Below are 16522 nucleotides of genomic sequence, written 5' to 3'. Positions count from 1 at the left end.
ATGATTTATTTAAGTTTTTATTTTTAAAATAGAATAGACATAAAATGTTGAGAAATACTGCTTACGACCATACCAGGTTGAATGCACCCGATCTCGTCCGATCTCGGAAGTTAAGCAACGTCGGGATTGGTTAGTACTTGGATGGGTGACCGCCTAGGAATACCAATTGTCGTAGGCATAATATCATTTATTTAAGTTTTTACATTTTTAAATAGATTAGACCATAAATGTTGACCAATACTGTCTACGACCATACCAGGTTGAATGCACCCGATCTCGTCCGATCTCGGAAGTTAAGCAACGTCGGGATTGGTTAGTACTTGGATGGGTGACCGCCTAGGAATATCAATTTTCGTAGGCAAAATATGATTTATTTAAGTTTTTACATTTTTAAATAGATTAGACCAAAAAATGTTGACCAATACTGGCTACGAACATACCAGGTTGAATGCACCCGATCTCGTCCGATCTCGGAAGATAAGCAACGTCGGGATTGGTTAGTACTTGGATGGGTGACCGCATAGGAATTCCAATTGTCATAGGCAAAATATGATTCCTAAAATATATTTAAATGTTAACATTTTTAAAGATTTTAGACCAAAAAATGTTGACCAAAACTGTCAACGACCACACCAGGTTGAATGCACCCGATCTCGTCCGATCTCGGAAGTTAAGCAACTTTGGGATTGGTTAGTACTTGGATGGGTGACCGCCTAGGAATACCAATTGTCATAGGCAAAATATGATTTTTAAAATATATTTAAATGTTAACATTTTTAAAGATTTTAGACCAAAAAATGTTGACCAATACTGTCTACGACCATACCAGGTTGAATGCACCCGATCTCGTCCGATCTCGGAAGTTAAGCAATGTCGGGATTGGTTAGTACTTGGATGGGTGACCGCATAGGAATTCCAATTGTCATAGGCAAAATATGATTTATAAAATATATTTAAATGTTAACATTGTTGAAGATTTTAGACGTCATAGGCACAATATGATTTATTTAAGTTTTACTTTTTTAAATAGATTAGACCATAAATGTTGACCAATACTGTCTACGACCATACCAGGTTGAATGCACCCGATCTCGTCCGATCTCGGAAGTTAAGCAACGTCGGGATTGGTTAGGACTTGGATGGGTGACCGCCTAGGAATACCAATTGTCGTAGGCACAATATGATTTATTTAAGTTTTTACATTTTTAAATAGATTAGACCATAAATGTTGACGATTACTGTCTACGACCATACCAGGTTGAATGCACCCGATCTCGTCCGATCTCGGAAGTTAAGCAACGTCGGGATTGGTTAGTACTTGAATGGGTGACCGCCTAGGAATACCAATTGTCGTAGGCATAATATCATTTATTTAAGTTTTTACATTTTTAAATAGATTAGACCATAAATGTTGACCATTACTGTCCACGACCATACCAGGTTGAATGCACCCGATCTCGTCCGATCTCGGAAGTTAAGCAACGTCGGGATTGGTTAGTACTTGGATGGGTTTCCGCCTAGGAATACCAATTGTCGTAGGCACAATATGATTTGTTTAAGTTTTTACATTTTTAAATAGATTAGACCATAAATGTTGACGATTACTGTCTACGACCATACCAGGTTGAATGCACCCGATCTCGTCCGATCTCGGAAGATAAGCAACGTCGGGATTGGTTAGTACTTGGATGGGTGACCGCCTAGGAATACCAATTGTCGTAGGCATAATATCATTTATTTAAGTTTTTACATTTTTAAATAGATTAGACCATAAATGTTGACCAATAATGTCTACGTCCATACCAGGTTGAATGCACCCGATCTCGTCCGATCTCGGAAGTTAAGCAACGTCGGGATTGGTTAGTACTTGGATGGGTGACCGCCTAGGAATACCAATTGTCGTAGGCAAAATATGATTTATTTAAGTTTTTACATTTTTAAATAGATTAGACCAAAAAATGTTGACCAATACTGGCTACGAACATACCAGGTTGAATGCACCCGATCTCGTCCGATCTCGGAAGTTAAGCAACGTCGGGATTGGTTAGTACTTGGATAGGTGACCGCCTAGGAATACCAATTGTCGTAGGCAAAATATGATTTATTTAAGTTTTTACATTTTTAAATAGATTAGACCAAAAAATGTTGACCAATACTGGCTACGACCAAACCAGATTGAATGCACCCGATCTCGTCCGATCTCGGAAGTTAAGCAACATCGGGTTTGGTTGCTACTTGGATGGGTGACCGCCTAGGAATACCAATTGTCATAGGCAAAATATTATTTTTAAAATATATTTAAATGTTAGCATTTTAAAGATTTTAGACCAAAAAATGTTTACCAACACTGTCTACGACCATACCAGGTTGAATGCACCCGATCTCGTCCGATCTCGGAAGTTAAGCAACGTCGGGATTGGTTAGTACTTGGATGGGTGACCGCCTAGGAATACCAATTGTCGTAGGCAAAATATGATTTATTTAAGTTTTTATTTTTAAAATAGAATAGACATAAAATGTTGAGAAATACTGCTTACGACCATACCAGGTTGAATGCACCCGATCTCGTCCGATCTCGGAAGTTAAGCAACGTCGGGATTGGTTAGTACTTGGATGGGTGACCGCCTAGGAATACCAATTGTCGTAGGCATAATATCATTTATTTAAGTTTTTACATTTTTAAATAGATTAGACCATAAATGTTGACCAATACTGTCTACGACCATACCAGGTTGAATGCACCCGATCTCGTCCGATCTCGGAAGTTAACCAACGTCGGGATTGGTTAGTACTTGGATGGGTGACCGCCTAGGAATATCAATTTTCGTAGGCAAAATATGATTTATTTAAGTTTTTACATTTTTAAATAGATTAGACCAAAAAATGTTGACCAATACTGGCTACGAACATACCAGGTTGAATGCACCCGATCTCGTCCGATCTCGGAAGATAAGCAACGTCGGGATTGGTTAGTACTTGGATGGGTCACCGCCTAGGAATACCAATTGTCGTAGGCAAAATATGATTTATTTAAGTTTTTACATTTTTAAATAGATTAGACCATAAATGTTGACCAATACTGTCTATGACCATACCAGGTTGAATGCACCCGATCTCGTCCGATCTCGGAAGTTAAGCAACGTCGGGATTGGTTAGTACTTGGATGGGTGACCGCCTAGGAATACCAATTGTCGTAGGCACAATATGATTTATTAAAGATTTTACATTTTTAAATAGATTAGACCATAAATGTTGACCAATACTGTCTATGACCATACCAGGTTGAATGCACCCGATCTCGTCCGATCTCGGAAGTTAAGCATCATCGGGATTGGTTGCTACTTGGATGGGTGACCGCCTAGGAATTCCAATTGTCGTAGGCACAATATGATTTATTAAAGATTTTACATTTTTAAATAGATTAGACCATAAATGTTGACCAATACTGTCTATGACCATACCAGGTTGAATGCACCCGATCTCGTCCGATCTCGGAAGTTAAGCAACGTCGGGATTGGTTAGTACTTGGATGGGTGACGGGCCTAGGAATACCAATTGTCATAGGCAAAATATGATTTTTAACATATATTTAAATGTTAAAATTTTTAAAGATTTTAGACCAAAAAATGTTGACCAATACTGTCTACGACCATACCAGGTTGAATGCACCCGATCTCGTCCGATCTCGGAAGTTAAGCATCATCGGGATTGGTTGCTACTTGGATGGGTGACCGCCTAGGAATTCCAATTGTCGTAGGCACAATATGATTTATTAAAGATTTTACATTTTTAAATAGATTAGACCATAAATGTTGACCAATACTGTCTATGACCATACCAGGTTGAATGCACCCGATCTCGTCCGATCTCGGAAGTTAAGCAACGTCGGGATTGGTTAGTACTTGGATGGGTGACCGCCTAGGAATACCAATTGTCGTAGGCAAAATATGATTGATTTAAGTTTTTACTTTTTTAAATAGATTAGACATAAAATGTTGAGAAATACTGCTTACGACCATACCAGGTTGAATGCACCCGATCTCGTCCGATCTCGGAAGTTACGCAACGTCGGGATTGGTTAGTACTTGGATGGGTGACCGCATAGGAATTCCAATTGTCATAAGCAAAATATGATTTATAAAATATATTTAAATGTTAACATTTTTACAGATTTTAGACCATAAAATGTTGACCAATACTGTCTATGACCATACCAGGTTGAATGCACCGGATCTCGTCCGATCTCGGAAGTTAAGCAACGTCGGGATTGGTTAGTACTTGGATGGGTGACGGGCCTAGGAATACCAATTGTCATAGGCAAAATATGATTTTTAAAATATATTTAAATGTTAAAATTTTTAAAGATTTTAGACCAAAAAATGTTGACCAATACTGTCTACGACCATACCAGGTTGAATGCACCCGATCTCGTCCGATCTCGGAAGTTAAGCAACATCGGGATTGGTTAGTACTTGGATGGGTGACCGCCTAGGAATACCAATTGTCGTAGGCAAAATATGATTTATTTAAGTTTTTACTTTTTTAAATAGATTAGACATAAAATGTTGAGAAATACTGCTTACGACCATACCAGGTTGAATGCATCCGATCTCGTCCGATCTCGGAAGTTAAGCAACATCGGGATTGGTTGCTACTTGGATGGGTGACCGCATAGGAATACCAATTGTCGTAGGCAAAATATGATTTATTTAAGTTTTTACTTTTTTAATTAGATTAGACATAAAATGTTGAAAAATACTGCTTTCGACCATACCAGGTTGAATGCACCCGATCTCGTCCGATCTCGGATGTTAAGCAACATCGGGATTGGTTGCTACTTGGATGGGTGACCGCCTAGGAATACCAATTGTCGTAGGCACAATATGATTTATTTAAGTTTTTACATTTTTAAATAGATTAGACCATAAATGTTGACCAATACTGTCTACGACCATACCAGGTTGAATGCACCAGATCTCGTCCGATCTCGGAAGTTAAGCAACGTCGGGATTGGTTAGTACTTGGATGGTTGACCGCATAGGAATTCCAATTGTCATAGGCAAAATATGATTCATAAAATATATTTAAATGTTAACATTTTTAAAGATTTTAGACCAAAAAATGTTGACCAATACTGTCTACGACCACACCAGGTTGAATGCACCCGATCTCGTCCGATCTCGGAAGTTAAGCAACGTCGGGATTGGTTAGTACTTGGATGGGTGACCGCCTAGGAATACCAATTGTCATAGGCAAAATATGATTTTTAAAATGTATTTAAATGTTAACATTTTTAAAGATTTTAGACCAAAAAATGTTGACCAATACTGTCTACGACCATACCAGGTTGAATGCACCCGATCTCGTCCGATCTCGGAAGTTAAGCAACATCGGGATTGGTTGCTACTTGGATGGGTGACCGCATAGGAATACCAATTGTCGTAGGCACAATATGATTTAGTTAAGTTTTTACATTTTTAAATAGATTAGACCATAAAATGTTGACCAATACTGTCTACGACCACACCAGGTTGAATGCACCCGATCTCGTCCGATCTCGGAAGTTAAGCAACGTCGGGATTGGTTAGTACTTGGATGGGTGACCGCCTAGGAATACCAATTGTCATAGGCAAAATATGATTTTTAAATTATATTCAAATGTTAACATTTTTAAAGATTTTAGACCAAAAAATATTGACCAATACTGCCTACGACCATACCATGTTGAATGCACCCGATCTCGTCCGATCTCGGAAGTTAAGCAACGTAGGGATTGGTTAGTACTTGGATGGGTGACCGCCTAGCAATACCAATTGTCGTAGGCAAAATATGATTTATTTAAGTTTTTACATTTTTAAATAGATTAGACCAAAAAATGTTGACCAATACTGGCTACGACCATACCAGGTTGAATGCACCCGATCTCGTCCGATCTCGGAAGTTAAGCAACGTCTGGATTGGTTAGTACTTGGATGGGTGACCGCCTAGGAATACCAATTGTCCTAGGCACAATATGATTTATTTAAGTTTTTACATTTTTAAATAGGTTAGACCATAAATGTTGACCAATACTGTCTACGAACATACCAGGTTGAATGCACCCGATCTCGTCCGATCTCGGAAGTTAAGCAACGTCGGGATTGGTTAGTACTTGGATGGGTGACCGCCTAGGAATACCAATTGTCGTAGGCACAATATGATTTATTTAAGTTTTTACATTTTTAAATAGATTAGACCATAAATGTTGACCAATACCGACTACGACCATACCAGGTTGAATGCACCCGATCTCGTCCGATCTCGGAAGTTAAGCAACATCGGGATTGGTTGCTACTTGGATGGGTGACCGCATAGGAATACCAATTGTCGTAGGCACAATATGATTTATTTAAGTTTTTACATTTTTAAATAGATTAGACCATAAAATGTTGACCAATACTGGCTACGAACATACCAGGTTGAATGCACCCGATTCGCGTCCGATCTCGGAAGTTAAGCAACGTCGGGTTGGTTGGTACTTAGATGGGTGACCGCCTAGGAATACCAATTGTCATAGGCAAAATATGATTTTTAAATTATATTCAAATGTTAACATTTTTAAAGATTTTAGACCAAAAAATATTAACCAATACTGCCTACGACCATACCATGTTGAATGCACCCGATCTCGTCCGATCTCGGAAGTTAAGCAACGTCGGGATTGGTTAGTACTTGGATGGGTGACCGCCTAGGAATACCAATTGTCATAGGCAAAATATGATTTTTAAATTATATTCAAATGTTAACATTTTTAAAGATTTTAGACCAAAAAATATTGACCAATACTGCCTACGACCATACCATGTTGAATGCACCCGATCTCGTCCGATCTCGGAAGTTAAGCAACGTAGGGATTGGTTAGTACTTGGATGGGTGACCGCCTAGCAATACCAATTGTCGTAGGCAAAATATGATTTATTTAAGTTTTTACATTTTTAAATAGATTAGACCAAAAAATGTTGACCAATACTGGCTACGACCATACCAGGTTGAATGCACCCGATCTCGTCCGATCTCGGAAGTTAAGCAACGTCTGGATTGGTTAGTACTTGGATGGGTGACCGCCTAGGAATACCAATTGTCGTAGGCACAATATGATTTATTTAAGTTTTTACATTTTTAAATAGGTTAGACCATAAATGTTGACCAATACTGTCTACGAACATACCAGGTTGAATGCACCCGATCTCGTCCGATCTCGGAAGTTAAGCAACGTCGGGATTGGTTAGTACTTGGATGGGTGACCGCCTAGGAATACCAATTGTCGTAGGCACAATATGATTTATTTAAGTTTTTACATTTTTAAATAGATTAGACCATAAATGTTGACCAATACCGACTACGACCATACCAGGTTGAATGCACCCGATCTCGTCCGATCTCGGAAGTTAAGCAACATCGGGATTGGTTGCTACTTGGATGGGTGACCGCATAGGAATACCAATTGTCGTAGGCACAATATGATTTATTTAAGTTTTTACATTTTTAAATAGATTAGACCATAAAATGTTGACCAATACTGGCTACGAACATACCAGGTTGAATGCACCCGATCTCGTCCGATCTCGGAAGGTACGCAACGTGGGGATTGGTTAGTACTTGGATGGGTCACCGCATAGGAATTCCAATTGTCATAGGCAAAATATGATTTATTTAAGTTTTTACTTTTTTAAATAGATTAGACATAAAATGTTGAGAAATACTGCTTACGACCATACAAGGTTGAATGCACCCGATCTCGTCCGATCTCGGAAGTTACGCAACGTCGGGATTGGTTAGTACTTGGATGGGTGACCGCATAGGAATTCCAATTGTCATAGGCAAAATATGATTTATAAAATATATTTAAATGTTAACATTTTTAAAGATTTTAGACCAAAAAATGTTGACCAATACTGTCTATGACCATACCAGGTTGAATGCACCCGATCTCGTCCGATCTCGGAAGTTAAGCAATGTCGGGATTGGTTAGTACTTGGATGGGTGACCGCATAGGAATTCCAAATGTCATAGGCAAAATATGATTTATAAAATATATTTAAATGTTAACATTTTTGAAGATTTTAGACCAAAAAATGTTGACCAATACTGTCTACGACCATACCAGGTTGAATGCACCCGAACTCGTCCGATCTCGGAAGTTAAGTAACGTCGGGATTGGTGAGTACTTGGATGGGTGACCGCCTAGGAATACCAATTGTCGTAGGCAAAATATGATTTATTTAAGTTTTTACATTTTTAAATAGATTAGACCAAAAAATATTGACCAATACTGGCTACGACCATACCAGGTTGAATGCACCCGATCTCGTCCGATCTCGGAAGTTAAGCAACGTCGGGATTGGTTAGTACTTGGATGGGTGACCGCCTAGGAATACCAATTGTCGTAGGCACAATATGATTTATTTAAGTTTTTACATATTTAAATAGATTAGACCATAAATGTTGACCAATACTGTCTACCACCATACCAGGTTGAATGCACCCGATCTCGTCCGATCTCGGAAGTTAAGCAACGTCGGGATTGGTTAGTACTTGGATGGGTGACCGCCTAGGAATACCAATTGTCGTAGGCAAAATAAGATTTATTTAAGTTTTTTCTTTTTTCAATAGATTAGACGTAAAATGTTGAGAAATACTGCTTACGACCATACCAGGTTGAATGCACCCGATCTCGTCCGATCTCGGAAGTTAAGCAACGTCGGGATTGGTTAGTACTTGGATGGGTGACCGCATAGGAATTCCAATTGTCATAGGCAAAATATGATTTATAAAATATATTTAAATGTTAACATTTTTGAAGATGTTAGACCAAAAAATGTTGACCAATACTGTCTACGACCATACCAGGTTGAATGCACCCGATCTCGTCCGATCTCGGAAGTTAAGCAAGGTCGGGATTGGTAAGTACTTGGATGGGTGACCGCCTAGCAATACCAATTGTCATAGGCAAAATATTAATTTTAAAATATATTTAAATGTTAGCATTTTAAAGATTTTAGACCAAAAAATGTTTACCAACACTGTCTACGACCATACCAGGTTCAATGCACCCTATCTCGTCCGATCTCGGAAGTTAAGCAACGTTGGGATTGGTTAGTACTTGGATGGGTGACCGCCTAGGAATACCAATTGTCGTAGGCACAATATGATTTATTTAAGTTTTACATTTTTAAATAGATTAGACCATAAATGTTGACCAATACTGTCCACGACCATACCAGGTTGAATGCACACGATCTCGTCCGATCTCGGAAGTTAAGAAACGTCGGGATTGGTTAGTACTTGCATGGGTGACCGCCTAGGAATCCAATTGTCGTAGGCACAATATGATTTATTTAAGTTTTTACATTTTTAAATAGATTAGACCATAAATGTTGACGATTACTGTCTACGACCATACCAGGTTGAATGCACCCGATCTCGTCCGATCTCGGAAGTTAAGAAACGTCGGGATTGGTTAGTACTTGCATGGGTGACCGCCTAGGAATCCAATTGTCGTAGGCACAATATGATTTATTTAAGTTTTTACATTTTTAAATAGATTAGACCAAAAAATGTTGACCAATACTGGCTACGACCATACCAGGTTGAATGCACCCGATCTCGTCCGATCTCGGAAGTTAAGCAACGTCGGGATTGGTTAGTACTTGGATGGGTGACCGCCTAGGAATACCAATTGTCGTAGGCACAATATGATTTATTTAAGTTTTTACATTTTTAAATAGATTAGACCATAAATGTTGACCAATACTGTCTACGACCATACCAGGTTGAATGCACCCGATCTCGTCCGATCTCGGAAGTTAAGCAACGTCGGGATTGGTTAGTACTTGGATGGGTGACCGCCTAGGAATACCAATTGTCGTAGGCAAAATATGATTCATTTAAGTTTTTACTTTTTTAAATAGATTAGACGTAAAATGTTGAGAAATACTGTCTACGACCATACCAGGTTCAATGCACCCCATCTCGTCCGATCTCGGAAGTAAAGCAACGTCGGGATTGGTTAGTACTTGGATGGGTGACCGCATAGGAATTCCAATTGTCATAGGCAAAATATGATTTATAAAATATATTTAAATGTTAACATTTTTGAAGATTTTAGACCAAAAAATGTTGACCAATACTGTCTACGACCATACCAGGTTGAATGCACCCGATCTCGTCCGATCTCGGAAGTTAAGTAACGTCGGGATTGGTGAGTACTTGGATGGGTGACCGCCTAGCAATACCAATTGTCGTAGGCAAAATATGATTTATTTAAGTTTTTACATTTTTAAATAGATTAGACCAAAAAATATTGACCAATACTGGCTACGACCATACCAGGTTGAATGCACCCGATCTCGTCCGATCTCGGAAGTTAAGCAACGTCGGGATTGGTTAGTACTTGGATGGGTGACCGCCTAGGAATACCAATTGTCGTAGGCACAATATGATTTATTTAAGTTTTTACATATTTAAATAGATTAGACCATAAATGTTGACCAATACTGCCAACCACCATACCAGGTTGAATGCACCCGATCTCGTCCGATCTCGGAAGTTAAGCAACGTCGGGATTGGTTAGTACTTGGATGGGTGACCGCCTAGGAATACCAATTGTCGTAGGCAAAATAAGATTTATTTAAGTTTTTACTTTTTTAAATAGATTAGACGTAAAATGTTGAGAAATACTGCTTACGACCATACCAGGTTGAATGCACCCGATCTCGTCCGATCTCGGAAGTTAAGCAACGTCGGGATTGGTTAGTACTTGGATGGGTGACCGCATAGGAATTCCAATTGTCATAGGCAAAATATGATTTATAAAATATATTTAAATGTTAACATTTTTGAAGATGTTAGACCAAAAAATGTTGACCAATACTGTCTACGACCATACCAGGTTGAATGCACCCGATCTCGTCCGATCTCGGAAGTTAAGTAACGTCGGGATTGGTGAGTACTTGGATGGGTGACCGCCTAGGAATACCAATTGTCGTAGGCAAAATATGATTTATTTAAGTTTTTACATTTTTAAATAGATTAGACCAAAAAATATTGACCAATACTGGCTACGACCATACCAGGTTGAATGCACCCGATCTCGTCCGATCTCGGAAGTTAAGCAACGTCGGGATTGGTTAGTACTTGGATGGGTGACCGCCTAGGAATACCAATTGTCGTAGGCACAATATGATTTATTTAAGTTTTTACATATTTAAATAGATTAGACCATAAATGTTGACCAATACTGCCAACCACCATACCAGGTTGAATGCACCCGATCTCGTCCGATCTCGGAAGTTAAGCAACGTCGGGATTGGTTAGTACTTGGATGGGTGACCGCCTAGGAATACCAATTGTCGTAGGCAAAATAAGATTTATTTAAGTTTTTACTTTTTTAAATAGATTAGACGTAAAATGTTGAGAAATACTGCTTACGACCATACCAGGTTGAATGCACCCGATCTCGTCCGATCTCGGAAGTTAAGCAACGTCGGGATTGGTTAGTACTTGGATGGGTGACCGCATAGGAATTCCAATTGTCATAGGCAAAATATGATTTATAAAATATATTTAAATGTTAACATTTTTGAAGATGTTAGACCAAAAAATGTTGACCAATACTGTCTACGACCATACCAGGTTGAATGCACCCGATCTCGTCCGATCTCGGAAGTTAAGCAACGTCGGGATTGGTAAGTACTTGGATGGGTGACCGCCTAGCAATACCAATTGTCATAGGCAAAATATTATTTTTAAAATATATTTAAATGTTAGCATTTTAAAGATTTTAGACCAAAAAATGTTTACCAACACTGTCTACGACCATACCAGGTTCAATGCACCCTATCTCGTCCGATCTCGGAAGTTAAGCAACGTTGGGATTGGTTAGTACTTGGATGGGTGACCGCCTAGGAATACCAATTGTCGTAGGCACAATATGATTTATTTAAGTTTTACATTTTTAAATAGATTAGACCATAAATGTTGACCAATACTGTCCACGACCATACCAGGTTGAATGCACACGATCTCGTCCGATCTCGGAAGTTAAGAAACGTCGGGATTGGTTAGTACTTGCATGGGTGACCGCCTAGGAATCCAATTGTCGTAGGCACAATATGATTTATTTAAGTTTTTACATTTTTAAATAGATTAGACCATAAATGTTGACGATTACTGTCTACGACCATACCAGGTTGAATGCACCCGATCTCGTCCGATCTCGGAAGTTAAGCAACGTCGGGATTGGTTAGTACTTGGATGGGTGACCGCCTAGGAATACCAATTGTCGTAGGCACAATATGATTTATTTAAGTTTTACATTTTTAAATAGATTAGACCATAAATGTTGACCAATACTGTCCACGACCATACCAGGTTGAATGCACATGATCTCGTCCGATCTCGGAAGTTAAGAAACGTCGGGATTGGTTAGTACTTGGATGGGTGACCGCCTAGGAATCCAATTGTCGTAGGCACAATATGATTTATTTAAGTTTTTACTTTTTTAAATAGATTAGACGTAAAATTTTGAGAAATACTGCTTATGACCATACCAGGTTGAATGCACCCGATCTCGTCCGATCACGGAAGTTAAGCAACGTCGGGATTGGTTAGTACTTGGATGGGTGACCGCCTAGCAATACCAATTGTCATAGGCAAAATATGATTTTTAAAATATATTTAAATGTTAACATTTTTAAAGATTTTAGACCAAAAAATGTTGACCAATACTGTCTACGACCATACCAGGTTGAAAGCACCCGATCTCGTCCGATCTCGGAAGTTAAGCAACGTCGGGATTGGTTAGTCATTGGATGGGTGACCGCCTAGGAATACCAATTGTCGTAGGCATAACATCATTTATTTAAGTTTTTACATTTTTAAAAAGATTAGACCATAAATGTTGACGAATACTGTCTACGACCATACCAGGTTGAATGCACCCGATCTCGTCCGATCTCGGAAGTTAAGCAACGTCGGGATTGGTTAGTACTTGGATGGGTGACCGCCTAGGAATACCAATTGTCGTAGGCAAAATATGATTTATTTAAGTTTTTACATTTTTAAATAGATTAGACCAAAAAATGTTGACCAATACTGGCTACGAACATACCAGATTGAATGCACCCGATCTCGTCCGATCTCGGAAGTTAAGCAACGTCGGGATTGGTTAGTACTTGGATGGGTGACCGCCTAGGAATACCAATTGTCGTAGGCAAAATATGATTTATTTAAGTTTTTACATTTTTAAATAGATTAGACCAAAAAATGTTGACCAATACTGGCTACGACCATACCAGGTTGAATGCACCCGATCTCGTCCGATCTCGGAAGTTAAGCAACGTCGGGATTGGTTAGTACTTGGATGGGTGACCGCCTAGGAATACCAATTGTCGTAGGCAAAATATGATTTATTTAAGTTTTTACATTTTTAAATAGATTAGACCAAAAAATGTTGACCAATACTGGCTACGAACATACCAGATTGAATGCACCCGATCTCGTCCGATCTCGGAAGTTAAGCAACGTCGGGATTGGTTAGTACTTGGATGGGTGACCGCCTAGGAATACCAATTGTCGTAGGCAAAATATGATTTATTTAAGTTTTTACATTTTTAAATAGATTAGACCAAAAAATGTTGACCAATACTGGCTACGACCAAACCAGATTGAATGCACCCGATCTCGTCCGATCTCGGAAGTTAAGCAACATCGGGTTTGGTTGCTACTTGGATGGGTGACCGCCTAGGAATACCAATTGTCATAGGCAAAATATTATTTTTAAAATATATTTAAATGTTAGCATTTTAAAGATTTTAGACCAAAAAATGTTTACCAACACTGTCTACGACCATACCAGGTTGAATGCACCCGATCTCGTCCGATCTCGGAAGTTAAGCAACGTCGGGATTGGTTAGTACTTGGATGGGTGACCGCCTAGGAATACCAATTGTCGTAGGCAAAATATGATTTATTTAAGTTTTTATTTTTAAAATAGAATCGACATAAAATGTTGAGAAATACTGCTTACGACCATACCAGGTTGAATTCCCCCGATCTCGTCCGATCTCGGAAGTTAAGCAACGTCGGGATTGGTTAGTACTTGGATGGGTGACCGCCTAGGAATACCAATTGTCGTAGGCATAATATCATTTATTTAAGTTTTTACATTTTTAAATAGATTAGACCATAAATGTTGACCAATACTGTCTACGACCATACCAGGTTGAATGCACCCGATCTCGTCCGATCTCGGAAGTTAAGCAACGTCGGGATTGGTTAGTACTTGGATGGGTGACCGCCTAGGAATATCAATTTTCGTAGGCATAATATCATTTATTTAAGTTTTTACATTTTTAAATAGATTAGACCATAAATGTTGAGAAATACTGCTTACGACCATACAAGGTTGAATGCACCCGATCTCGTCCGATCTCGGAAGTTACGCAACGTCGGGATTGGTTAGTACTTGGATGGGTGACCGCATAGGAATTCCAATTGTCATAGGCAAAATATGATTCCTAAAATATATTTAAATGTCAACATTTTTAAAGATTTTAGACCAAAAAATGTTGACCAAAACTGTCAACGACCACACCAGGTTGAATGCACCCGATCTCGTCCGATCTCGGAAGTTAAGCAACTTTGGGATTGGTTAGTACTTGGATGGGTGACCGCCTAGGAATACCAATTGTCATAGGCAAAATATGATTTTTAAAATATATTTAAATGTTAACATTTTTAAAGATTTTAGACCAAAAAATGTTGACCAATACTGTCTACGACCATACCAGGTTGAATGCACCCGATCTCGTCCGATCTCGGAAGTTAAGCAATGTCGGGATTGGTTAGTACTTGGATGGGTGACCGCATAGGAATTCCAATTGTCATAGGCAAAATATGATTTATAAAATATATTTAAATGTTAACATTGTTGAAGATTTTAGACGTCATAGGCACAATATGATTTATTTAAGTTTTACTTTTTTAAATAGATTAGACCATAAATGTTGACCAATACTGTCTACGACCATACCAGGTTGAATGCACCCGATCTCGTCCGATCTCGGAAGTTAAGCAACGTCGGGATTGGTTAGGACTTGGATGGGTGACCGCCTAGGAATACCAATTGTCGTAGGCACAATATGATTTATTTAAGTTTTTACATTTTCAAATAGATTAGACCATAAATGTTGACGATTACTGTCTACGACCATACCAGGTTGAATGCACCCGATCTCGTCCGATCTCGGAAGTTAAGCAACGTCGGGATTGGTTAGTACTTGAATGGGTGACCGCCTAGGAATACCAATTGTCGTAGGCATAATATCATTTATTTAAGTTTTTACATTTTTAAATAGATTAGACCATAAATGTTGACCATTACTGTCCACGACCATACCAGGTTGAATGCACCCGATCTCGTCCGATCTCGGAAGTTAAGCAACGTCGGGATTGGTTAGTACTTGGATGGGTTTCCGCCTAGGAATACCAATTGTCGTAGGCACAATATGATTTGTTTAAGTTTTTACATTTTTAAATAGATTAGACCATAAATGTTGACGATTACTGTCTACGACCATACCAGCTTGAATGCACCCGATCTCGTCCGATCTCGGAAGTTAAGCAACGTCGGGATTGGTTAGTACTTGGATGGGTGACCGCCTAGGAATACCAATTGTCGTAGGCATAATATCATTTATTTAAGTTTTTACATTTTTAAATAGATTAGACCATAAATGTTTACCAATAATGTCTACGACCATACCAGGTTGAATGCACCCGATCTCGTCCGATCTCGGAAGTTAAGCAACGTCGGGATTGGTTAGTACTTGGATGGGTGACCGCCTAGGAATACCAATTGTCGTAGGCAAAATATGATTTATTTAAGTTTTTACATTTTTAAATAGATTAGACCAAAAAATGTTGACCAATACTGGCTGCGAACATACCAGGTTGAATGCACCCGATCTCGTCCGATCTCGGAAGTTAAGCAACGTCGGGATTGGTTAGTACTTGGATAGGTGACCGCCTAGGAATACCAATTGTCGTAGGCAAAATATGATTTATTTAAGTTTTTACATTTTTAAATAGATTAGACCAAAAAATGTTGACCAATACTGGCTACGACCAAACCAGGTTGAATGCACCCGATCTCGTCCGATCTCGGAAGTTAACCAACGTCGGGATTGGTTAGTACTTGGATGGGTGACCGCCTAGGAATATCAATTTTCGTAGGCAAAATATGATTTATTTAAGTTTTTACATTTTTAAATAGATTAGACCAAAAAATGTTGACCAATACTGGCTACGAACATACCAGGTTGAATGCACCCGATCTCGTCCGATCTCGGAAGATAAGCAACGTCGGGATTGGTTAGTACTTGGATGGGTCACCGCCTAGGAATACCAATTGTCGTAGGCAAAATATGATTTATTTAAGTTTTTACATTTTTAAATAGATTAGACCATAAATGTTGACCAA

At 38.8% G+C, this 16522-nt stretch overlaps 38 non-coding genes and 50 pseudogenes across 38 annotated transcripts; all 88 read left to right on the top strand.

The window, feature by feature from the left end:
- The first annotated feature begins 59 nt into the window (after nucleotides 1-59).
- On the top strand, nucleotides 60-178 carry LOC146152004 (5S ribosomal RNA). Its single transcript, XR_014495512.1, has one exon. It is a non-coding gene; the product is annotated as a 5S ribosomal RNA (ribosomal RNA).
- Nucleotides 179-242: 64 nt separating this feature from the next.
- LOC146152003 (5S ribosomal RNA) lies at nucleotides 243-361 on the top strand. Its single transcript, XR_014498149.1, has one exon. It is a non-coding gene; the product is annotated as a 5S ribosomal RNA (ribosomal RNA).
- A 65-nt stretch (nucleotides 362-426) lies between these two features.
- LOC146152002 (5S ribosomal RNA) lies at nucleotides 427-545 on the top strand (annotated as a pseudogene).
- A 74-nt stretch (nucleotides 546-619) lies between these two features.
- Nucleotides 620-738, top strand: LOC146152001 (5S ribosomal RNA; annotated as a pseudogene).
- Nucleotides 739-812: 74 nt separating this feature from the next.
- LOC146152000 (5S ribosomal RNA) lies at nucleotides 813-931 on the top strand (annotated as a pseudogene).
- A 126-nt stretch (nucleotides 932-1057) lies between these two features.
- LOC146151999 (5S ribosomal RNA) lies at nucleotides 1058-1176 on the top strand. Its single transcript, XR_014498132.1, has one exon. It is a non-coding gene; the product is annotated as a 5S ribosomal RNA (ribosomal RNA).
- Nucleotides 1177-1240: 64 nt separating this feature from the next.
- LOC146151998 (5S ribosomal RNA) lies at nucleotides 1241-1359 on the top strand. Its single transcript, XR_014495714.1, has one exon. It is a non-coding gene; the product is annotated as a 5S ribosomal RNA (ribosomal RNA).
- Nucleotides 1360-1423: 64 nt separating this feature from the next.
- Nucleotides 1424-1542, top strand: LOC146151997 (5S ribosomal RNA). Its single transcript, XR_014498408.1, has one exon. It is a non-coding gene; the product is annotated as a 5S ribosomal RNA (ribosomal RNA).
- Nucleotides 1543-1606: 64 nt separating this feature from the next.
- On the top strand, nucleotides 1607-1725 carry LOC146151996 (5S ribosomal RNA). Its single transcript, XR_014496347.1, has one exon. It is a non-coding gene; the product is annotated as a 5S ribosomal RNA (ribosomal RNA).
- A 64-nt stretch (nucleotides 1726-1789) lies between these two features.
- LOC146151995 (5S ribosomal RNA) lies at nucleotides 1790-1908 on the top strand. Its single transcript, XR_014496763.1, has one exon. It is a non-coding gene; the product is annotated as a 5S ribosomal RNA (ribosomal RNA).
- Nucleotides 1909-1973: 65 nt separating this feature from the next.
- LOC146151994 (5S ribosomal RNA) lies at nucleotides 1974-2092 on the top strand (annotated as a pseudogene).
- A 65-nt stretch (nucleotides 2093-2157) lies between these two features.
- LOC146151993 (5S ribosomal RNA) lies at nucleotides 2158-2276 on the top strand (annotated as a pseudogene).
- A 73-nt stretch (nucleotides 2277-2349) lies between these two features.
- LOC146151992 (5S ribosomal RNA) lies at nucleotides 2350-2468 on the top strand. Its single transcript, XR_014498162.1, has one exon. It is a non-coding gene; the product is annotated as a 5S ribosomal RNA (ribosomal RNA).
- A 63-nt stretch (nucleotides 2469-2531) lies between these two features.
- LOC146151991 (5S ribosomal RNA) lies at nucleotides 2532-2650 on the top strand. Its single transcript, XR_014495511.1, has one exon. It is a non-coding gene; the product is annotated as a 5S ribosomal RNA (ribosomal RNA).
- Nucleotides 2651-2714: 64 nt separating this feature from the next.
- On the top strand, nucleotides 2715-2833 carry LOC146151990 (5S ribosomal RNA; annotated as a pseudogene).
- Nucleotides 2834-2898: 65 nt separating this feature from the next.
- Nucleotides 2899-3017, top strand: LOC146151989 (5S ribosomal RNA; annotated as a pseudogene).
- A 64-nt stretch (nucleotides 3018-3081) lies between these two features.
- Nucleotides 3082-3200, top strand: LOC146151988 (5S ribosomal RNA). The gene has a single exon (XR_014495667.1). It is a non-coding gene; the product is annotated as a 5S ribosomal RNA (ribosomal RNA).
- A 64-nt stretch (nucleotides 3201-3264) lies between these two features.
- LOC146151987 (5S ribosomal RNA) lies at nucleotides 3265-3383 on the top strand (annotated as a pseudogene).
- Nucleotides 3384-3447: 64 nt separating this feature from the next.
- Nucleotides 3448-3567, top strand: LOC146151986 (5S ribosomal RNA; annotated as a pseudogene).
- Nucleotides 3568-3641: 74 nt separating this feature from the next.
- Nucleotides 3642-3760, top strand: LOC146151985 (5S ribosomal RNA; annotated as a pseudogene).
- Nucleotides 3761-3824: 64 nt separating this feature from the next.
- On the top strand, nucleotides 3825-3943 carry LOC146151984 (5S ribosomal RNA). The gene has a single exon (XR_014495666.1). It is a non-coding gene; the product is annotated as a 5S ribosomal RNA (ribosomal RNA).
- Nucleotides 3944-4007: 64 nt separating this feature from the next.
- LOC146151983 (5S ribosomal RNA) lies at nucleotides 4008-4126 on the top strand (annotated as a pseudogene).
- Nucleotides 4127-4200: 74 nt separating this feature from the next.
- On the top strand, nucleotides 4201-4320 carry LOC146151982 (5S ribosomal RNA; annotated as a pseudogene).
- Nucleotides 4321-4394: 74 nt separating this feature from the next.
- LOC146151981 (5S ribosomal RNA) lies at nucleotides 4395-4513 on the top strand. Its single transcript, XR_014495548.1, has one exon. It is a non-coding gene; the product is annotated as a 5S ribosomal RNA (ribosomal RNA).
- A 64-nt stretch (nucleotides 4514-4577) lies between these two features.
- On the top strand, nucleotides 4578-4696 carry LOC146151980 (5S ribosomal RNA; annotated as a pseudogene).
- A 64-nt stretch (nucleotides 4697-4760) lies between these two features.
- Nucleotides 4761-4879, top strand: LOC146151979 (5S ribosomal RNA; annotated as a pseudogene).
- A 64-nt stretch (nucleotides 4880-4943) lies between these two features.
- On the top strand, nucleotides 4944-5062 carry LOC146151978 (5S ribosomal RNA; annotated as a pseudogene).
- Nucleotides 5063-5136: 74 nt separating this feature from the next.
- On the top strand, nucleotides 5137-5255 carry LOC146151977 (5S ribosomal RNA; annotated as a pseudogene).
- Nucleotides 5256-5329: 74 nt separating this feature from the next.
- LOC146151976 (5S ribosomal RNA) lies at nucleotides 5330-5448 on the top strand (annotated as a pseudogene).
- Nucleotides 5449-5513: 65 nt separating this feature from the next.
- Nucleotides 5514-5632, top strand: LOC146151975 (5S ribosomal RNA; annotated as a pseudogene).
- Nucleotides 5633-5706: 74 nt separating this feature from the next.
- Nucleotides 5707-5825, top strand: LOC146151974 (5S ribosomal RNA). Its single transcript, XR_014495573.1, has one exon. It is a non-coding gene; the product is annotated as a 5S ribosomal RNA (ribosomal RNA).
- Nucleotides 5826-5890: 65 nt separating this feature from the next.
- LOC146151973 (5S ribosomal RNA) lies at nucleotides 5891-6009 on the top strand (annotated as a pseudogene).
- A 64-nt stretch (nucleotides 6010-6073) lies between these two features.
- On the top strand, nucleotides 6074-6192 carry LOC146151972 (5S ribosomal RNA). The gene has a single exon (XR_014496984.1). It is a non-coding gene; the product is annotated as a 5S ribosomal RNA (ribosomal RNA).
- A 64-nt stretch (nucleotides 6193-6256) lies between these two features.
- Nucleotides 6257-6375, top strand: LOC146151971 (5S ribosomal RNA; annotated as a pseudogene).
- Nucleotides 6376-6440: 65 nt separating this feature from the next.
- LOC146151970 (5S ribosomal RNA) lies at nucleotides 6441-6559 on the top strand (annotated as a pseudogene).
- Nucleotides 6560-6633: 74 nt separating this feature from the next.
- On the top strand, nucleotides 6634-6752 carry LOC146151969 (5S ribosomal RNA). Its single transcript, XR_014495552.1, has one exon. It is a non-coding gene; the product is annotated as a 5S ribosomal RNA (ribosomal RNA).
- Nucleotides 6753-6826: 74 nt separating this feature from the next.
- LOC146151968 (5S ribosomal RNA) lies at nucleotides 6827-6945 on the top strand. Its single transcript, XR_014495572.1, has one exon. It is a non-coding gene; the product is annotated as a 5S ribosomal RNA (ribosomal RNA).
- A 65-nt stretch (nucleotides 6946-7010) lies between these two features.
- On the top strand, nucleotides 7011-7129 carry LOC146151967 (5S ribosomal RNA; annotated as a pseudogene).
- A 64-nt stretch (nucleotides 7130-7193) lies between these two features.
- Nucleotides 7194-7312, top strand: LOC146151966 (5S ribosomal RNA). The gene has a single exon (XR_014496983.1). It is a non-coding gene; the product is annotated as a 5S ribosomal RNA (ribosomal RNA).
- A 64-nt stretch (nucleotides 7313-7376) lies between these two features.
- Nucleotides 7377-7495, top strand: LOC146151965 (5S ribosomal RNA; annotated as a pseudogene).
- A 65-nt stretch (nucleotides 7496-7560) lies between these two features.
- LOC146151964 (5S ribosomal RNA) lies at nucleotides 7561-7679 on the top strand (annotated as a pseudogene).
- A 64-nt stretch (nucleotides 7680-7743) lies between these two features.
- LOC146151963 (5S ribosomal RNA) lies at nucleotides 7744-7862 on the top strand (annotated as a pseudogene).
- A 74-nt stretch (nucleotides 7863-7936) lies between these two features.
- On the top strand, nucleotides 7937-8055 carry LOC146151962 (5S ribosomal RNA; annotated as a pseudogene).
- A 74-nt stretch (nucleotides 8056-8129) lies between these two features.
- Nucleotides 8130-8248, top strand: LOC146151961 (5S ribosomal RNA; annotated as a pseudogene).
- Nucleotides 8249-8313: 65 nt separating this feature from the next.
- LOC146151960 (5S ribosomal RNA) lies at nucleotides 8314-8432 on the top strand. Its single transcript, XR_014496235.1, has one exon. It is a non-coding gene; the product is annotated as a 5S ribosomal RNA (ribosomal RNA).
- A 64-nt stretch (nucleotides 8433-8496) lies between these two features.
- LOC146151959 (5S ribosomal RNA) lies at nucleotides 8497-8615 on the top strand. The gene has a single exon (XR_014497955.1). It is a non-coding gene; the product is annotated as a 5S ribosomal RNA (ribosomal RNA).
- Nucleotides 8616-8679: 64 nt separating this feature from the next.
- On the top strand, nucleotides 8680-8798 carry LOC146151958 (5S ribosomal RNA). The gene has a single exon (XR_014497849.1). It is a non-coding gene; the product is annotated as a 5S ribosomal RNA (ribosomal RNA).
- Nucleotides 8799-8872: 74 nt separating this feature from the next.
- On the top strand, nucleotides 8873-8991 carry LOC146151957 (5S ribosomal RNA; annotated as a pseudogene).
- Nucleotides 8992-9064: 73 nt separating this feature from the next.
- On the top strand, nucleotides 9065-9183 carry LOC146151956 (5S ribosomal RNA; annotated as a pseudogene).
- A 63-nt stretch (nucleotides 9184-9246) lies between these two features.
- Nucleotides 9247-9364, top strand: LOC146151955 (5S ribosomal RNA; annotated as a pseudogene).
- A 64-nt stretch (nucleotides 9365-9428) lies between these two features.
- On the top strand, nucleotides 9429-9546 carry LOC146151954 (5S ribosomal RNA; annotated as a pseudogene).
- A 65-nt stretch (nucleotides 9547-9611) lies between these two features.
- LOC146151953 (5S ribosomal RNA) lies at nucleotides 9612-9730 on the top strand. The gene has a single exon (XR_014496234.1). It is a non-coding gene; the product is annotated as a 5S ribosomal RNA (ribosomal RNA).
- Nucleotides 9731-9794: 64 nt separating this feature from the next.
- On the top strand, nucleotides 9795-9913 carry LOC146151952 (5S ribosomal RNA). Its single transcript, XR_014498151.1, has one exon. It is a non-coding gene; the product is annotated as a 5S ribosomal RNA (ribosomal RNA).
- Nucleotides 9914-9977: 64 nt separating this feature from the next.
- Nucleotides 9978-10096, top strand: LOC146151951 (5S ribosomal RNA; annotated as a pseudogene).
- Nucleotides 10097-10170: 74 nt separating this feature from the next.
- On the top strand, nucleotides 10171-10289 carry LOC146151950 (5S ribosomal RNA; annotated as a pseudogene).
- A 65-nt stretch (nucleotides 10290-10354) lies between these two features.
- Nucleotides 10355-10473, top strand: LOC146151949 (5S ribosomal RNA). Its single transcript, XR_014496233.1, has one exon. It is a non-coding gene; the product is annotated as a 5S ribosomal RNA (ribosomal RNA).
- A 64-nt stretch (nucleotides 10474-10537) lies between these two features.
- LOC146151948 (5S ribosomal RNA) lies at nucleotides 10538-10656 on the top strand (annotated as a pseudogene).
- Nucleotides 10657-10720: 64 nt separating this feature from the next.
- LOC146151947 (5S ribosomal RNA) lies at nucleotides 10721-10839 on the top strand. The gene has a single exon (XR_014497848.1). It is a non-coding gene; the product is annotated as a 5S ribosomal RNA (ribosomal RNA).
- A 74-nt stretch (nucleotides 10840-10913) lies between these two features.
- Nucleotides 10914-11032, top strand: LOC146151946 (5S ribosomal RNA). The gene has a single exon (XR_014497357.1). It is a non-coding gene; the product is annotated as a 5S ribosomal RNA (ribosomal RNA).
- Nucleotides 11033-11097: 65 nt separating this feature from the next.
- LOC146151945 (5S ribosomal RNA) lies at nucleotides 11098-11216 on the top strand. Its single transcript, XR_014496232.1, has one exon. It is a non-coding gene; the product is annotated as a 5S ribosomal RNA (ribosomal RNA).
- A 64-nt stretch (nucleotides 11217-11280) lies between these two features.
- Nucleotides 11281-11399, top strand: LOC146151944 (5S ribosomal RNA; annotated as a pseudogene).
- A 64-nt stretch (nucleotides 11400-11463) lies between these two features.
- LOC146151943 (5S ribosomal RNA) lies at nucleotides 11464-11582 on the top strand. Its single transcript, XR_014497847.1, has one exon. It is a non-coding gene; the product is annotated as a 5S ribosomal RNA (ribosomal RNA).
- Nucleotides 11583-11656: 74 nt separating this feature from the next.
- Nucleotides 11657-11775, top strand: LOC146151942 (5S ribosomal RNA; annotated as a pseudogene).
- Nucleotides 11776-11848: 73 nt separating this feature from the next.
- LOC146151941 (5S ribosomal RNA) lies at nucleotides 11849-11967 on the top strand (annotated as a pseudogene).
- Nucleotides 11968-12030: 63 nt separating this feature from the next.
- Nucleotides 12031-12148, top strand: LOC146151940 (5S ribosomal RNA; annotated as a pseudogene).
- A 64-nt stretch (nucleotides 12149-12212) lies between these two features.
- LOC146151939 (5S ribosomal RNA) lies at nucleotides 12213-12331 on the top strand. The gene has a single exon (XR_014498139.1). It is a non-coding gene; the product is annotated as a 5S ribosomal RNA (ribosomal RNA).
- Nucleotides 12332-12394: 63 nt separating this feature from the next.
- Nucleotides 12395-12512, top strand: LOC146151938 (5S ribosomal RNA; annotated as a pseudogene).
- Nucleotides 12513-12576: 64 nt separating this feature from the next.
- LOC146151937 (5S ribosomal RNA) lies at nucleotides 12577-12695 on the top strand (annotated as a pseudogene).
- Nucleotides 12696-12769: 74 nt separating this feature from the next.
- On the top strand, nucleotides 12770-12888 carry LOC146151936 (5S ribosomal RNA; annotated as a pseudogene).
- Nucleotides 12889-12952: 64 nt separating this feature from the next.
- LOC146151935 (5S ribosomal RNA) lies at nucleotides 12953-13071 on the top strand. Its single transcript, XR_014498128.1, has one exon. It is a non-coding gene; the product is annotated as a 5S ribosomal RNA (ribosomal RNA).
- A 65-nt stretch (nucleotides 13072-13136) lies between these two features.
- LOC146151934 (5S ribosomal RNA) lies at nucleotides 13137-13255 on the top strand (annotated as a pseudogene).
- Nucleotides 13256-13320: 65 nt separating this feature from the next.
- On the top strand, nucleotides 13321-13439 carry LOC146151933 (5S ribosomal RNA). The gene has a single exon (XR_014496231.1). It is a non-coding gene; the product is annotated as a 5S ribosomal RNA (ribosomal RNA).
- A 65-nt stretch (nucleotides 13440-13504) lies between these two features.
- LOC146151932 (5S ribosomal RNA) lies at nucleotides 13505-13623 on the top strand (annotated as a pseudogene).
- Nucleotides 13624-13688: 65 nt separating this feature from the next.
- LOC146151931 (5S ribosomal RNA) lies at nucleotides 13689-13807 on the top strand (annotated as a pseudogene).
- Nucleotides 13808-13880: 73 nt separating this feature from the next.
- Nucleotides 13881-13999, top strand: LOC146151930 (5S ribosomal RNA). The gene has a single exon (XR_014498117.1). It is a non-coding gene; the product is annotated as a 5S ribosomal RNA (ribosomal RNA).
- Nucleotides 14000-14062: 63 nt separating this feature from the next.
- On the top strand, nucleotides 14063-14181 carry LOC146151929 (5S ribosomal RNA). Its single transcript, XR_014497601.1, has one exon. It is a non-coding gene; the product is annotated as a 5S ribosomal RNA (ribosomal RNA).
- Nucleotides 14182-14245: 64 nt separating this feature from the next.
- Nucleotides 14246-14364, top strand: LOC146151928 (5S ribosomal RNA). Its single transcript, XR_014498148.1, has one exon. It is a non-coding gene; the product is annotated as a 5S ribosomal RNA (ribosomal RNA).
- A 64-nt stretch (nucleotides 14365-14428) lies between these two features.
- LOC146151927 (5S ribosomal RNA) lies at nucleotides 14429-14547 on the top strand (annotated as a pseudogene).
- A 74-nt stretch (nucleotides 14548-14621) lies between these two features.
- Nucleotides 14622-14740, top strand: LOC146151926 (5S ribosomal RNA; annotated as a pseudogene).
- Nucleotides 14741-14814: 74 nt separating this feature from the next.
- On the top strand, nucleotides 14815-14933 carry LOC146151925 (5S ribosomal RNA; annotated as a pseudogene).
- A 126-nt stretch (nucleotides 14934-15059) lies between these two features.
- On the top strand, nucleotides 15060-15178 carry LOC146151924 (5S ribosomal RNA). The gene has a single exon (XR_014498131.1). It is a non-coding gene; the product is annotated as a 5S ribosomal RNA (ribosomal RNA).
- A 64-nt stretch (nucleotides 15179-15242) lies between these two features.
- LOC146151923 (5S ribosomal RNA) lies at nucleotides 15243-15361 on the top strand. Its single transcript, XR_014495713.1, has one exon. It is a non-coding gene; the product is annotated as a 5S ribosomal RNA (ribosomal RNA).
- A 64-nt stretch (nucleotides 15362-15425) lies between these two features.
- Nucleotides 15426-15544, top strand: LOC146151922 (5S ribosomal RNA). The gene has a single exon (XR_014498407.1). It is a non-coding gene; the product is annotated as a 5S ribosomal RNA (ribosomal RNA).
- A 64-nt stretch (nucleotides 15545-15608) lies between these two features.
- Nucleotides 15609-15727, top strand: LOC146151921 (5S ribosomal RNA). The gene has a single exon (XR_014497096.1). It is a non-coding gene; the product is annotated as a 5S ribosomal RNA (ribosomal RNA).
- Nucleotides 15728-15791: 64 nt separating this feature from the next.
- On the top strand, nucleotides 15792-15910 carry LOC146151920 (5S ribosomal RNA). The gene has a single exon (XR_014498106.1). It is a non-coding gene; the product is annotated as a 5S ribosomal RNA (ribosomal RNA).
- Nucleotides 15911-15975: 65 nt separating this feature from the next.
- Nucleotides 15976-16094, top strand: LOC146151919 (5S ribosomal RNA; annotated as a pseudogene).
- A 65-nt stretch (nucleotides 16095-16159) lies between these two features.
- On the top strand, nucleotides 16160-16278 carry LOC146151918 (5S ribosomal RNA; annotated as a pseudogene).
- Nucleotides 16279-16343: 65 nt separating this feature from the next.
- Nucleotides 16344-16462, top strand: LOC146151917 (5S ribosomal RNA; annotated as a pseudogene).
- Nucleotides 16463-16522: the final 60 nt, after the last annotated feature.

This window comes from Ascidiella aspersa, chromosome 4 (genome assembly GCF_963924565.1).
Source record: "Ascidiella aspersa chromosome 4, kaAscAspe10.2, whole genome shotgun sequence".
NCBI classification, from domain to species: Eukaryota; Metazoa; Chordata; class Ascidiacea; order Phlebobranchia; family Ascidiidae; genus Ascidiella; species Ascidiella aspersa.
This window is presented reverse-complemented; position numbering and strand designations above follow the sequence as displayed.